At 41.1% G+C, this 16396-nt stretch overlaps 1 long non-coding RNA gene across 1 annotated transcript in view; it reads right to left on the bottom strand.

The window, feature by feature from the left end:
* Nucleotides 1-13664, bottom strand: part of LOC139361390 (uncharacterized) — a 29135-nt gene extending 15471 nt beyond the window's left edge. Inside the window, exon 1 of the long non-coding RNA XR_011618957.1 lies at nucleotides 13460-13664. This is a non-coding gene — a long non-coding RNA (uncharacterized lncRNA). The remainder of the gene's footprint in view (nucleotides 1-13459) is intronic.
* Nucleotides 13665-16396: the final 2732 nt, after the last annotated feature.

The raw sequence follows: 16396 nt of genomic DNA, 5'->3' as shown, positions 1-16396 counted from the left end.
GGATTTCCTATATACTCCCTGCCCTCACGCTTGCATAGCCTCCTCCATTATGAATATTCCTCATCAGAGTGGTACATTTGTTAAAACTGATGAACCTACATTGACATATCATAATTATCCCAAGTCCATACTATAAATTAGGGTTCATTCTTGATGTCATACCTCAATAATTACAGCCTACCTGAAAAATTCTTTGAGTTTAGACAAATGTATAATCATATTTATCCACCATTCTAGCATCCTACCAACCAGTTTCACCATTCTAAAAATCCTCTGTGTCTGCCTATTCATTCCTACGTCCTCCTCAACCCCTGACAACCACTGTTTTTCTTTTTTTGTCTCTCTGGTTTTGCCTTTCTAGAATGTCACATAGTTAGAATCATGCAGTATGCAGCCTTTTAAGATTGACTCATTTTACTTAATATACATTTTAAGTTTCCTTCATGTCTTTTCATCCTTCATGAATAGCTCATTTGTTTTTAGTGCTGAACAATATTTCATTGTCCAGAAGTACCACAGTTGATTAATCTCTTCACCTACTGAAGGGCATCTTAGTTGGTTCCAGTTTTTGCAAATATTAATAAAGCTACTATAAGCATCTATGTGTAGATTTTTGTGTGTACATAAGTTTTCAACTTCTTTGGGTAAATTTGAAGGGATGAGATTGTCAGATTATATGGTAAGACTATGTTTAGTTTTGTAAGAAACTGCCAAATTGCTTTCCAAAGGGCTGTTTCAAAGTGATGTTTGGAAAATGGCTTTTTCAAAATTTTGTTCTTACCAGTAATTAATGGAAGTGTATCTTGCTCCACATCCTCTCCAACATTTGGTATTACCAGTAGTTTTGGTTTTGTCCATTCTAATAGGTGTGCAGTGGCATCTCATTGTGCTTAAATGAGAATTCTTGGGGTTTTTTTGGTTTTTGCTTTTCAAATATTCTCACCCATTCTTTGAGTTGTCTTTATACTTTCTTGATGATGTCCTTTGAAGCATTAATATTTTAAATTTTGATAAAATTTAGTTTATCCTTTTTTTGTACAAAGCTTGTGTTTTGGTATCATATGTAAAAAACTTATTTTAAGGTCATGACATTTTATGCCTATATTTTTAAGAGTTTTATAATTTTAGTTTTTATGTTTATATAAGTGATACATTTTCAGTGAGTTTTTGTGTATAGTGTGAGGTAATGGTCCAGTTTAATTTTTTTCCATGTAAATAGCCAGGTTTTCTAGCACTATTTATTGAAAAAGAATGTTCTTTTCATTTTGAATTGTCTTGACATCCTTTTGAAAAATCAATTGAATGCAAATATAAAGATTTATTTCTGAACTCTCAATCTTCTGCATGATTTACATATCTATCTTTATGTTAGTACCACCACTGTAGCTTTGCAGTAGGATTTAAAGTTTAAAACTGTAACTCCTCCAAGATTTATTTATTTCATTTATTCAAGATTATTTAGGCTACTCTTGCTTCATTGCATTTCCATATGAATTTTAAGATCAATTTATCAATTTCTGGAAAAAAGTTGAGATTTTAAGAGGGTTTACAGTGAATCTGTAGATTAATTTTTCACACTTTCTAAACAAAATTAAGTCTAGACCATGAACATGGTTTTTCCTTTTAATAATATCATCTTTATTTTCATTAAATGATGTTTTCAAGTTTTCATTGTGTAATATAAGTCTTTCATGTGTGTCAACAAGTTCATTTCAAGGTATTTTATTCTTTTTGATGCTATTTTCTTAATTTCATTATCAGTTTGTTTATTGCTGGTTATAGAAATAGTTTATTTTTATCTTGATATTTTGTCCTGCAACCTTGCTGAAATAATTTTTGTATTTTATTCCTTAGAATTTTCTACATACAGGATCATGTCATTTTTAAATAGAGGTAGTTTTACTTTTTGCTTTTCAAAATCTGGATTTTTTTATTTTTGCACCTATTTTTTACTGAATGTAGTCTCCCACTACAATGTTAAATAGAAGTGGCAAGTGTGAACGTCTTTAAACTTTTTATTTTTTTTTCCTGTTGTGAGGAGGTAAGCTTTCTGTTTTTTGTATGTGTGGTTTTTTGTTTTGTTTTGTTTTGAGACGAGTCTCGCTCTGTCGCCCAGACTGGAGTGCAGTGGCGCGATCTTGGCTCACTGTAAGCTCCACCTCGCGGGTTCACGCCATTTTCCTGCCTCAGCCCCCCAAGTAGCTGGGACTACAGGCATGGGCCACCACACCTGGCGAAATTTTTTTTTTTTTTGTATTTTTTTTAGTAGAGATGGGGTTTCACCGTGTTACCTAGGATGGTCTCGATCTCCTGACCTCGTGATCCGCCTGTCTCAGCCTCTCAGAATGCTGGGATTACAGGTGTGAGCCACTGTGCCCGGCGAAGTTTATATTATTAATATATTATACTAATATATTTGTCCGCATTGCCTCACCCTTGCGTTTAAGGAATAATGCAAGGGTGATTCAATGGACACATTCAATGTACCCATTTGCTTATAATATGTAACTTCTTCTATGTTGCTGAACTCCCTTGGCTAGCATTTTATTGATTTCAGCATCTATGATCATAATGAATGTTATTCCGTGGTGTTATTTTCTTGTGATGTCCTTTTCTGTTTTTGGTGTTAGGGTAAAACTGGTCTCATAGTTGAAAAGTGCCTCCCTCCTTTCTCGTTTTGGAAGAGTTTGTAAAATATCGGTGTTAATTCTTCTTCAAATGTTTGGTGGAATTCACAAGTGAAGCCATCTGTTCATGGGTTTTTATTGTGGAAAGTTTTTATTTTAAATTATTTTTTATTACTATTTAAATTGCTCTACTTCTCATAAGTCTATTCAGACTTTTTTTATTTCCCCTTAATTTAGTTTCAGTGGTTTAAGTCTTTCCAGAATTTTTTGCATTTCATGTAAGTTATCTACTTTGCTGGTACAAAAATATTCATTTTATTCACTTATACTCCATTTTATTTCATAAGTTTGGAAATAATTTCCTATTTTCCACTCCTGTTTAAAAACTGACTTTTCTGTTTGTTTTCTTTTTCAGACTAGTTAAAAGTTAATGATTTAAAAATAGTTTCACAGAACCAACTTTTATTTTTATTTGTTTTCTCTATACTATCTTTCTATTTTCTATTGTATTAACTCCTACTCTAATTTTCACTAGTTCTTCTACTTGCTTTAAATTTAGTTTTCTCTTATCTAGAAAAAAACTCGAAAGGTTTTGTAGGTAGAGTATTGGATTATTGATTTAAAATCTTTCTTTAAAAAAAAAAATAGAAAGCTCTAAATTTCTTTCAGCCTTGCTTTAACCACACCAAATAATTTCTTTATGTTGTGTATTTGCTTTCATTCATCTCAAAATATTGTTTTAGCAACCATTTTTTTTACTATTTTTTATTTTTAATTTTAGTAGGTACATGGTAGATGTATATATTTATGAGGTACATGAGATAGAGGCATACAATGCATAATAATCATGTCATAAAAATGGGGTATCCATCCCCTCAAGAATTTATTCTTTGTGCTACAAGAAATTCAATTATACTGTTTTAATTATTTTTACATGTACAATTAAATTCTTATCGACTATAGTCACTCTGTTGTGCTATCAAATACTAGGTCTTGTATGTTCTTTCTGTTTTTTTAGGGGTACCCATTAACCATTTCCACCTCACCCCACCCCCCACTACCCTTCCCAGCCTCTGGTTATAATCATTCTACTCTCTGTCTTCATGAGTTCAATTGTTTTGATGTTTAGATCCCACAGTAAGTGAGAACTTGTGATATTTGTCTTTCTGTGCCTGACTGATTTCACTTAACATAATGACCTCTAATTCCATCTAGCTTGTTGCAAATGACAAGATCTTATTTTTTTAATGAATGTATAGTACTCCACTGTGTTATAAGTACCATATTTTCTTCATCCATCCAACCTTAGGCCACTTAGGTTGGACCCAACTTTTGGCTGTTGTGAATAGTGTTACAATAAACATGGGAGTGCAGATATCTCTTTGATATACTGATTTCTTTTGGGTATAAACATACCAGTTGGATTGCTGGATCATATAGTAGCTGTTTTTAGTTTTTTGAGAATCTCCAAACTGTTTTCCACAGTGGTTGTACTAGTTTATGGTCCCAACAACAGGCTATGAGGGGGTCCCTTTTCTCCACATCCTCACCAGCATTTGGTATTGCCTGTCTTTTGGATAAAAGACATTGTAACTGGAGTGAGATGATATCTCATTTTAGTTTTTATATGCATTTCTCTGATCATCAATGCTTTTGAACACATTTTCATGTTTCTATTTGTCATTTGTATGTCTTCTTCTGAGAAACGTCTATTCAAATCTTTTGCCCATTTTTCAATATGATTATTAGATTTTTTCCAGAATTATGTATTCTGGTTATTAATCCCTTGTCAGGTAGGTAGTTTTCAAATATTTTCTCCCATTCTGTGGGTTGTTTGTTCACTTTGTTGATTGTTTTCATTGCCGTGCAGAAGCTTTTTATCTTGATGTGATTCTGTTTGTCCATGTTTGATTTGGTTGCCTGTGCTTGTGGGGTATTACTCAAGATTTGCCTGAAATGATGTCTTGGAAAGTGTTTCTAATTTTTTTGCAGTCGTTTCATAGTTTGAGGTCTTAGACTTAAGTCTTTAAATTACTTTGATTTGATTTTTGTGTATGACAAGAGATAGGGGTCTAGTTTCATTCTTCTGCATATGGAAGTCTAGTTTTCCCAGAACCGTTTATTAAAGAGGCTATCTTTTCCCCATTGTATGTTCTTGGCACCTTTCTCAAAAATGAGTTCACTGAAGATGTGTGAATTCATTTTTGGGTTTTCTGTTCTGTTCCATTGATGTATATGTCTGTTTTTATGCCAGTACCATGCTGTTTTTATTACTATAATTCTGTAGTATAATTTGAAGTCAGATAATGTTATTTCTCCTGTTTTACTCTTTTTGCTTTAGATAGTTTTGGCTATTCTGGGTCTTTTGTGGTTCCATATCAATTTTAGGATTTTTTTTCTATTTCTGTGACCAATGTCATTTGTGTGTTGATAGGGATTATATTAAATCCATAGATATCTTTGGATAGTATGGATATTTTAGCAATATTAATTATTCCAATTTATGAATATGGAATGTCTTTCTATTTTTGGCGTCCTCTTCAATCACTTTCATCAGTGTTTTACAATTTTTATTGTAGAGATCTTTCACTTTTTTGGTTAAGTAAATTCCTATATACTTATATATTTAATTTTATTGTGGCTATGGTAAACAGGATGACTTTCTTGATTTCTTTTTCAAATTGTTTCCTGTTGACATATACAGATGCTACTAATTTTTGCATGTTAATTTTTATCCCACAATTGTAATGAATTTGTTTTTCAGTTCTAAATTTTTGGGGGGTATTTATAGGTTTTTCTAAATGTAAAATCATATCGTCTGCAAACAAGGATAATTTGACTTCTTTCTTTCCAGTTGGATGTCCTTTAGTTCTTCCACCTGTGTCATTGCTCTAGCTAGAACTTCTAATACTAGGTGGAATAACTATGGTAAAAGTGGGCATCCTTGTCATTCCCCAGATCTTAGAGGACAGCATTTCAGTTTTTCCACATTTTGTGTGATACTAGCTATGGGTCTGTGCTATATGACTTTTAGTATGTTGATGTATTTCCTTCTATATCCATTGTTTTAAGGGTATTTTTAAATCATGAAAAGATATTGAATGTTATCAAATGCTTTTCAACATCAATTGATACAATCAAATAGCTTTTGTCATTCATTCTGTAGATATGAGTTATCACATTGATTGATTTGTGTATGTTAAACCATCCTTGCATCTCTGGGATAAATCCCATTTGGTCATGATGAATAATCTTTTTATTGTATTGTTAAATTCAATTTGCTAGTATTTTATTGAGGATGTTTACATCAATCATCATTAGAGATATTGACCTTTAGTTTTCTTTTTGTGATGTGTCTACGTCTGTTTTTTTTTTTTTTTTTTTTTTTTTTTTTTTTTTTTTTTTTTTTTTAATCAGGGTTATATCTGGCCTTGTAGGATGAGTTTGGAAGTATTTTCTCCTCCTTCATTTTTTGGAAACAGTTTGAGTATGAATTGTATCAGCTCTTCTATAAATGTTTGGTAGAGTTTTGCTTGTTTGGGAATGAATGCCTTTATTTCTCTTTCATATTGGAAGGATATTTTCATTAGACATATTAGTGTACGGTGAAAGGTTTTTGTTTTTTTTTCCCTTCAGCACCTTAATATGTCATGTCACTCTTTCATGACCTATAAGGTTTATACTGAAAAGTCTGCTTCCAGATGTGTTGGAACTCCATTGTATATTTGTTACTTTGCTCTAGATGCTTTTACTATTTACTTTACTCTTGACTTTTGAGAGTTTAATTATTAAATACCTTGAGGTTGTCTTCTTTGGGTTAAATCTGCTTGATGTTTCATAACCTTCCTGCACTTGGACATTGACATATTTCTCTAGGTTTGAAAATTTCTCTGATATAATCATTTCGAATAAACTTTCTACCCCTATCTCTTTCTTTACCTTCTCTTTAAAGCCAATAACTCTTAGATTTTCTTTTTTGAGACTGTTTTCTAGATTCTGTAGGCATGCTTAATTGTCTCGTTATTCCTTTTTCTTTTTACGTCCTCTGACCATGTATTTTCAAATGGCCTGTCTTCAAGCTCACTTCTTCTTTCTTCTGCTCAATTAATTCTGTTATTAAAAGATTCTGATGCATCTTTCAGTATGCCAGTTGCATTTTCCATCTCCAGAATTCTGCTTGAATTTTAAAAAATTAATTCAATCTCTTTGTTAAATCTATCTGACCGCATAAGATAAATTTTCTCTGTGTTATGAATGACTCTGAGTTTTCTCAACACAGCTATTTTGAATTCTGTTTCTGAAAGGTCACATATCTCTGTTTTTCCAGAATTGGTCCCTCATGCCTTGTATAGTTCATTTGGCAAAGTCAGAGTTTCCTGGATGGTATTGATGCTAGTAGATGTTCTTTGGGGTCTGAGCATTTAAGAGTTAGGTATTTATTGTAGTCTTTAGGAGTTAGGTATTTATCATAGTCCTGAAAAGAATGCTTTTCAATATCCTTCCTTCTTAGGAAGGCTTTCCAGATTTTTGAAAGGACTTGGGTGTTATGGTCTAAGCTCTGTTGGCCTTATGGGGCACCCCAAGTCCAGTAATGCTGTTGGTCTTGCAGATTTGTAGAGCTACCCCCTTCATGATCTTGGGCTATGTCTGGAAGAATTCTCTGGATTACCAAATAGACACACTTGTTCTCCTCTCTTACTTTCTCCCAAACAAATGGAGTCTCTCTCTCTCTGTTATGAGCCACCTAAATGTGGGGGTGGAGTGCAACAAGCACTGCTGTAGCTACCACCAGAAGAACTGCACTGGGTCAGGCCTGCTGTCAGTACAGCACGGAGTCTTGCCCAAGGGTTTCTGTAATCGCTGCCTGGTTACCACATATGTTTGCTCAAGGTCCTGGAGCTCTACAATCAGCAGGTGGCAAAGCCATCCAGACCTGTGTCCTTCCCATCAGGGCACCCCCACCACAGTCCCATGGGAAGTTCTGCCAGACTACTGCCAATGTTCCCTTGATGGCCAAGGGCTCTTCAGTCATCTTGTGGTAAATGCTGCCTGGCCTGGGACTCACCCTTCAGGGCTGTGGGCTCCCTTCTGATCCATGGCAGGTTCAGAAATGCTTTCCAAGAGCCAACACATGGAATCAGGGACCTCAAGAGCCCACATGGTGCTCTAGCCCCCTATGACTGAGCTGGTGCCTAAGATGCAATGCAAACATATCCTTTATGTTTCACTCCACCTTTCTTAACCAGAAATATCTGAGCCAGCAAGTCTCAGAGTCTCACCGAAGGCTTTCAATGTACCACCTGGGTATTACTGCTGGTCATTTAGGCCCCAAGGGCTCTTCAGTTACCAGGTGATGAAGCCTGCTAAGATGGGGTCCTTCCCTTCAAGGCAGCAGGTTCCCTTCGGTCCTGTGCTGTGTCTAGAAATGTTCAGGGCAAGGGCCTAGAAAGGGGGCCTCAGACTCTGACTGGCATTCTATTCCACTGTGGTTGGGCTTGTATCTAAGATACAAGGCAAAGTCCTCCCCACTCTTCCTTCTTTTCTCCTCAAGTGGAATAAAGGGTTCTCTTTTGGAGCTGCAACTTGTATTAATAAATCCTTGGGTTACAGGAGAAATGATGTCAGCACTCCCTTAGTCACCCCAGCCGATGTTTAAGTAGCTGTCGGGCCTCCTCAGCGTTCTGGCTTTGGGCCCAGTTCAGCACCAGGATTCACCTAGGCATTGCAGTCCTTGTGGTCTAGACTGCCTTTCAAATTTATTTAAGACTCTAGAGTATTTTCTTTCACAAAAAACAAAGACTGTTTCTCCTATGTCTTTGGTGCATCTATTAGCAATATGACGTTAATGCCAGGTACTGTTAGTTCTCGTTTGATTTTTGGTTCTTATGAAGGTGCTTTTTTATGTAGATAGTTGTTGAATTGGGGTTCTTGAAGATGAAAAATATTGGTGAAATCTTCCATTCTGCCTTCTTGCTCTGCCTCCCTGAATCTCAGAATATTTTTAATATCACTTGTGATTTATTCTTTGACTAATTTTTCTTTCAGGAGTGTGTTGTTTAATGGCCACATATCTGTGTATTTCCCAAATTTTCTTATTGTATTTACTTCTAGTTTAATTTCATTATTGCCAGAGAACATATTTGCACAATTTCAGTTCTTTTAAATTTGCTGAAACTTATTTTATAGACTAACATATGGCTAATTCTGGAGACTGTTTTACATGAGTTTATGAGTGTGTATACATTAATGTTGGATGGAGTATTCTATAGATTAGAACTATTAGGTCTAGCAGGTTTCTAGTGTTGATGAAGTTTTCTATTTCCTTGTTAAATTTAAATCAAATTTCTCTATACATTATTGAAAGTGGGGTACTAAAGTCTATGTTATTGTTGAATTGTCTTTTTCTTTAATTTTGTCAATTTTTGCTTTAAGTGCTTTGGTTCTCTGTTTTTAGATGCATAAATATTTATTATTTTATATTTGTCATGGCTTGACTATTTATGTCTCTGTCTCTTGTTACCTCTTTTTTTTTAAGAAAAAAATTTGTATTAGTATAGTTGATCAGTTATCTTTGGTTACTGTTTGCATGGCCTACGTTTTTTCATTCTTGTTTTTTGAAACTACTGTAGCTTTAAATCTAATGTTTGCTTTAGCAGACAATATATAGTTGAATTATTTTTTAAAAATCCCTTCTACCAGTTTGGTTTCATTTGAAGTCTATTTATATTTAATGTGACTACAGACAACATAAGATTTACTTCTGCCACTTTGTTATTGTTTTCTATATGTATAATGTCTTTTTAGTTTCTCTTTTTGCCTATTACTGTCTTCTTTTGTATTAAATATATATTTTATAGAAGACCATTTAAATTCCTTTTTTCTTTTACTGTAATATTTGAGTGATTTTCTTGTGATTGTCCTGGGAGGATAACAATTAACATCTTAGTTTATAACAGTGCTATGTATATTAATACCAGATTTGCTTCTGTCTAGCTTATTTCCCTCTCCCATCTTTATGCTCTTATTGGTATACAAATTCCAGTTTAAGGAGTTTTGGGGCTGAGATGACGGGGTTTTGTAAGTATAAAATTATGTCATCTGCAAACAGAGACAACTTGATTTTCTCTCTTCCTATTTGAATACCCTTTATTTCTTTCTCTTGCCTGATTGCCCTGGCCAGAACTTCTAATATTAGGTTGAATAGGAGTGGTGAAAGAGGTCATCTTTGTCTTGTACTGATTTTCAAAGGGAATGATTCCAGTCTTTGCCCATTCAATATGATACTGGCTGTGGGATTGTCATAAACAGCTCTTGTTTTTGAGGTATGTTCCATCAATACCTAGTTTGTTGAGAGTTTTCAACATGTAGGGATGTTGAATTTTATCAAAGGCCTTTTCTGCAACTACTGAGATAATCATGTGGTTTTCGTCCTTGGTTCTGTTTATGTGATGGATTATGTTTATTGATTTATGTATGATGAGCCAGCCTTGCATCCCAGGGATTAAGCTGACTTGATCATGGTGGATAAATTTTTTGATGTGCTGCTGGATTTGCTTTGCCAGTATTTTATTGAGGATTTTTGGATCATGTTAATCCAGGATATTGGCCTGAAGTTTTCTTTTTCTGTTGTGTCTCTTCCTAGTTTTGGTATCAGGATGATACTGACTTCATGAAATGAGTTAGGGAGTAGTTCCTCCTTTTCAATTGTTTGGAATAGTTTCAGAAGGAATAGTACCAGCTCCTATTTGCATTTCTGGTAGAATTCTGCTGTGAATCCATCTGGTCCTGGGCTTATTTTTGTTGGTAGGGTATTAAATACTACCTCAATTTCAGAACTTGTTATTTTCTATTCAGGGATTCAGCTTCTTCCTGGTTTAGTCTTGGGAGGGTGTATGTGTCCAGGAATTTACCTATTTCTTCTGGATTTTCTAGTTTATTTGCAGAGAGGTTTTTATAGTATTCTCTGATGGTAGTTTGTATTTCTGTGGGGTCAGTAGTGATATCTCCTACATCATTTTTTTTATTATGTCTATTTGATTCTTCTCTCTCTTCGTTTTTATTAGTCAAGCTAGCAGTCTGTCTATTTTGTTATTTTTTTTTTTTCAGAAAACTAGCTCCTGAATTCATTGATTTTTTGGAAAGTTTTTCCTGTCTCTACCTCCTTCAATTCTTCTCTGATCTTAGTTATTTCTTGTCTTCTGCTAGTTTTTGGATTAGTTTTCTCTTGTCTCTGTAGCTCTTTTAAATGTGATGTGAGGGTGTTGATTTGAGATCTTTCTAGCTTCCTGATGTGGGCATTTAGTGCTATAATTTCCCTCTTAACACTGTTTTCACTGTGTCCCAGAGATTCTAGTACATTTTCTCTTTGTTCTCATTGGTTTCAAAGAACTTCCTGATTTCTGCCTTAATTTCATTATTTACCCAGGAGTCATTCAGGAGCAGTTTGTTCAATTTCCATGTAATCATGTGGTTTTGAGTGAGTTTCTTAATCCTGAGTTCTAACTTGACTGCACTGTGGTCTGAGAGATTGTTTCTTATGATTTCAGTTCTTTTGCATTTGCTGAGGAGTGTTTTACTTACAATTATGCGGTCGATTTTAGAATAAGTGCCATGTGGCACTGAGAACAATCTATATTATGTTGATTTGGGGTAGAGAGTTCTGTAGATGTCTACTAAGTCCACTTGATCCAGAGCTGAGTTCAAGTCCTGAATATTCTTGTTAATTTTCTGCCTTGTTGATCTAATACTGACAGTGGGGTGTTAAAGTCTCCCACTATTATTGTGTGGGAGTCTAAGTCTCTTTGTAGGTCTCTAAGAACTTGTTTTATGAATCTGGGTGCTCCTGTATTGGCTGCATATCTATTTATAATAGTTAGCTCTTCTTGTTGAATTGTTCCCTTTACCATTATGTAATGCCCTTCTTTGTCTTTATTGATCTTTGTTGGTTTAAAGTCTGTTTTGTCAGAGGCTAGGATTGCAACCCCTGCTTTTTATTTTTCTTGCTTTCCATTTGTTTGGTAAATTTTTTGTCATCCCTTTATTTTGAGCCTATGTGTGTCTTTGCACATAAGATGGGTCTCCTGAATACCGCGTACCAATGGGTCTTGACTCTTTATCCAATTTGCCAGTCTTTGTCTTTTAACTGGGGGATTTAGCCCATTTACATTTAAGGTTAGTATTGTTATGTGTGAATTTGATCCTGTCTTCAGGATGCTATTTGGTTATTTTGCACACTAGTTGATGCTGTTTTCTCATAGTGTTATTGGTCGTTATATTTTGTTGTGTTTTTGTAGTGGCTGGTACCAGTTTTTACTTTCCATATTTAGTGCGTCTTTCAGGAGTTCTTGTTGGGCAGGCCTGGTGGTAATGAAGTCCCTCAACATTTGCTTGTCTGGAAAGGATTTTATTTCTCCTTCGTTTATGAAGCTTAGTTTGGCTGGATATGAAATTCTGGGCTGCAATAATTTGAAGTCAGGTAGCATGGCGCCTCCAGCTTTATTCTTTTGACTTAGCATTGTCTTGGCAATGCGGGCTCTTTTTTGGTTCCACATGAACTTTAAAGAATTTTTTTCCAATTCTGTGAAGAAAATCATTGGTAACTTGATGGGGATGACATTGAATCTCTAAATTACCTCGGGCAGTATGGCCATTTTCACAATATTGATTCTTTCTGTCCATGAGCATGGTATGTTCTTCCATTTGTTTGTATACTCTTTTATTTCACTGAGCAGTGGTTTGTAGTTCTCCTTGAAGAGATCCTTTACATCCCTTGTAAGTTGGATTCCTAGGTATTTTATTCTCTTTGAAGCTATTGTGAATGGGAGTTCATTCATGATTTGACTCTCTGTTTGTCTGTTACTGGTGTATAAGAATGCTTGTGATTTTTGCACATTAACTTTGTATTCACCTATTTCTAAGGCTAAAGTCCATTGCCTTCGTTGCCCTCAATAGACTCTTAAAAAAGGCTAAATTGGGCCACGTGCAGTAGCTCTTGCCTGTAATTCCAGCACTTTGGGAGGCTGAGGCAGGTGGATCACAAGCTTGGGAGTTCAAGATCAGCCTGGCCAACATTTGAAACCTCTCTCTATGAAAAATACAAAAATTAGTAGGATGTGGAAGCACACAACTGTAATCCCAGCTACTCGGGAGGCTGAGGAAGGAGAATCACTGGAATCCAGGAGGCAGAGGTTGCAGTGAGTCAAGATCATGCCATTGTACTACAGCCTGGGTGACAGGGTGAAACTCTGTCTCAAAAAGAAAAAAAAGGGGGGAGTTGGCGAGCTAACACTTGAAATGGTGGTCCAGAGCTCTTAAATATGTCATCTTTGTAAAACTGAATATATTTACTAAAATATTTTAATCAGATCATTTTCTGATTATAAGGGATAATGCAATTTATGGTAACTCTAATTTATTTTAGCCTATTTTATAAAGTTTATAAAGTTCAACAACCATTTTTATTTCAAATCAAGATGTAGTCTCACCATGTTACCCAGGCTGACCTTGCTCTCTCTTCCCTGTTTCTCAGGGGCCTACATGCTTCTCGGTCTGGCTGCATGTCTTCAACACAGATCGCTTCCCAGTCCGTCAGGGAAACACTCCTCGGAGATCCCTGTCCTGAAGGTCTCTCTCTCCAAACCTGTTTCTGCTGGCTTGGGCAGGTTCCATGACCCTGGAGCTCCCGGCTCCCATACGTGTCTCCCACAGGGAAGCTGTCTTGCTCTCCCTGTTTCACCTCAAGGCTGCGTGGCTTGCCTAGCATGAGCGGTAGGCAACCGTGACTGGCCTGGTCTTCGTGGACAGGCGGTGTGGCATTTACCCTCTGCACTTACCGTCTCATTCTTGAGGGACAGCCTCTCCTCTGCTCCTGGGTGGACTGACTCCCTGAATCTTCTGGCTCCCTCGAGGATACCGGGCGTTCGTTGATTTCCCTTGGAATCGATGGACAGGTCCCTTGGGACCCTCTTCACCGGGCATAGGCCTAGACACCGCTGTTGGTTTCGCCGTCGCCCCGTACGGCCGGGCTGGCGCACATTCCCGTCGACGGCTCGAGGACACGCCAGTGCCACGCGTGGGGCCAGTGGCTCCGCCGCGGGACCGCCCCTGTCCCTGTTTGCGCGGGTCCTGGAAAGCAGAGGCAGCTTGCGGGAGCCCCGGGGCTTTCGCAAGCGGGGCTAGGCCGCCGCTCTTTCGGAGGGGGAGGGAGGCCGAGGGCTCGTGGGTCAGTGAATTTTCGGCTGGCACCACGCCTTAAGGCCCAGGGGATGATTCTGTGCCGCAGCGAGGCCCCGCCTGCCTCAGCCGATGATGGCGAGTCCATCCTCTCTCACCCGGAGGGGTCCAAAATCCCATCTCAAGAGGAGTCCTGAGACCCCAGCGGAGGCCCTGAAGCTCCCCCTCCACCGGTGGAAGTCGGCTCAAGGAGGTCCTGAAGACAGGACTCCGGGGGTCTTGGGACTGGGATGCCCGCGGCCCCTTCTCCCACGCCGCCCCCTGCTGGAGCCCGGATCCGGCGGCCGCCCGGGCTGCAGCGGCAGCCCCCAGCGGCCCCCCCCCACCCCCGCTCCCCCCCCCGCCCCACCGCGCACACGCCCCCTCCCACCCCATCCCCGGCCCCGGCGCCCCGCGCAGCCGCCGTTGTTTAAAGGGGCCGCAGCCTGACTTCCAGGTGGGGAGCGCGAGTGGGCCCGGCGCGGCAGGGCCAGTGCGCATGCGCGAGGCGCGAGCGGCCTCTCGCGTCACAGCGGTTCCCACGGTTGTCTTAGAAACCGGCCCCCTGAGGCTTGGCAAAGCAGGAGCCCTCCGTGGCGGTGCTTGGGTGTCGGGGCTGCGAGGCTCCTGCCTCACCTCTCCACGGGGTCGACAGGAACGTCTCCGGACGGACGCCGGGAGTCGCAACGCGCCGGCCGGGATGACAAAAGCGCAGGCGGAGTCCGGGGGAAGCGGCGCGTCGTCCCAGCCTCAGGCCTGCCCGGACGGTGTTGGGGTGAGTCTCCCCAAAAGTCTTGCCCCCGTGATCTCCACGACAGGTCCGCCCGCCTGTCCGTGGGCTGCTCTCTCCCCCGAGGGGCCTTCACGCGCGGAGCGGGAGCCTGCAGCGTCAGGGGGGCTGTGTGCCTGCGGGGGCTGCGTTTCTGTGCCGCTGCTGCCGTGTGACTGTGTGTGTCTGCGTCTCTCCCATCCTCTCTTGTCTCTCTGGCCCTCACTCTCTGTGTGTGTCTTTCCCTCTTTCTGCCGGTTCGTGTGTGCGTGCCCGTGTGCGTGGGTGCGTTCGGACGAACGCGCCCCGTGCGCCCAAAGGCGACTTCTTGCGCGTCGGCCTGGCTCTGCCGAGCCTCTTTCTTCTGCCTCTGTGCCTGGGTCTTGCGGCGGGCTCGTCAGTGGTTTTTGCCGCCGTTCCACTTGGGGTCCCTGAGGGCCTCGGCCGCGTGAGGAGATGCGTCTTCCCCAGCAGCAGTGGAAATCTCGTTACCCTTGCCGAGCGGACTCTCTCCTGGGATCAAGATAACCACAGTCCAGCCAGGGCCAAAAGCCCCAGAGGAGCTCGTCGTCCGCCCTGCAGGAGAGGAGCAGACCCGCCTCAGAGGAGACGCTTGGACCTTTTCACGGCTCTTCTCTGAGACATGAAGCCGCACCACGGCAGAAGCTTGAAGAGGAAGCCGGGAAGGGGAGATGCCAGGCCTCCCGGTCCCTGGAAGGCTGGCCTCTCCGGACAAGTCAGCCGTTGGGCAACCCTCCCCTTAGGCCCGCGGCGGTGGCACCGGGCAGTGTCGGGCCTGGGCTCCGGCCTCTGCTCTGTCCTCCCTCTTGCTCTGTCTCCCCTGTCTCTCGGGGGCCTACACGCTTGTCGGTCTGGCCGAACGTCTTGGACGCAGATGGCTTCCCAGTCCGTCAGGGAGACACTCCTCGGAGATCCGTGTGGTGACGGTTTCTCTCTCCAAACCTGTTTCTGCTTGCTTGGGCAGGTTCCATGACCCTGGAGCTCCCGGCTCCCATACGTGTCTCCCACAGGGAAGCTGTCTTGCTCTCCCTGTTTCACCTCATGGCTGGGTGGCCTGCCTAGCATGAGCGCTAGGCGACCGTGACTGGCCTTGTCTTCTTGGACAGGCGGTGCGGCACTTCCCCTCTGCACTTCCCCTCTCGTCCTTGAGGCACAGCCTCTCCTCGGCTCCTCTGAGCAGGTGGACTGACTCCCTGAATCTTCTGGCTCCCTCCTGGATCCCAGGCGTTCTTTGATTTCCCTTGGAATCCACGGGCAGGTCCCTTGGGACCCTCTTCCACCCGGGCACAGGCCTGGACTCCGCTGTTGGTTTCGCCGTCGCCCCGTACGCCCGGGCTGACACGCATTCACATCGTCTGCTCGGGGATCGGCCAGTGCCACGCGTGGGGCCAGTGGCTCCGCCGCGGGACCGCCCCTGTCCCTGTTTGCGCGGGTCCTGGAAAGCAGAGGCAGCTTGCGGGAGCCCCGGGGCTTTCGCAAGCGGGGCTAGGCCGCCGCTCTTTCGGAGGGGGAGGGAGGCCGAGGGCTCGTGGGTCAGTGAATTTTCGGCTGGCACCACGCCTTAAGGCCCAGGGGATGATTCTGTGCCGCAGCGAGGCCCCGCCTGCCTCAGCCGATGATGGCGAGTCCATCCTCTCTCACCCGGAGGGGTCCAAAATCCCATCTCAAGAGGAGTCCTGAGACCCCAGCGGAGGCCCTGAAGCTCCCCCTCCACCGGTGGAAGTCGGCTCAAGGAGGTCCTGAAGACAGGACTCCGGGGGTCTTGGGA

Source organism: Macaca nemestrina, unplaced genomic scaffold, assembly GCF_043159975.1.
Source record: "Macaca nemestrina isolate mMacNem1 unplaced genomic scaffold, mMacNem.hap1 Scaffold_46, whole genome shotgun sequence".
Lineage (NCBI taxonomy): Eukaryota > Metazoa > Chordata > Mammalia > Primates > Cercopithecidae > Macaca > Macaca nemestrina.
Note: the sequence above shows the minus strand (reverse complement) of the source record. Positions and strands in the feature narration are given on the sequence as shown.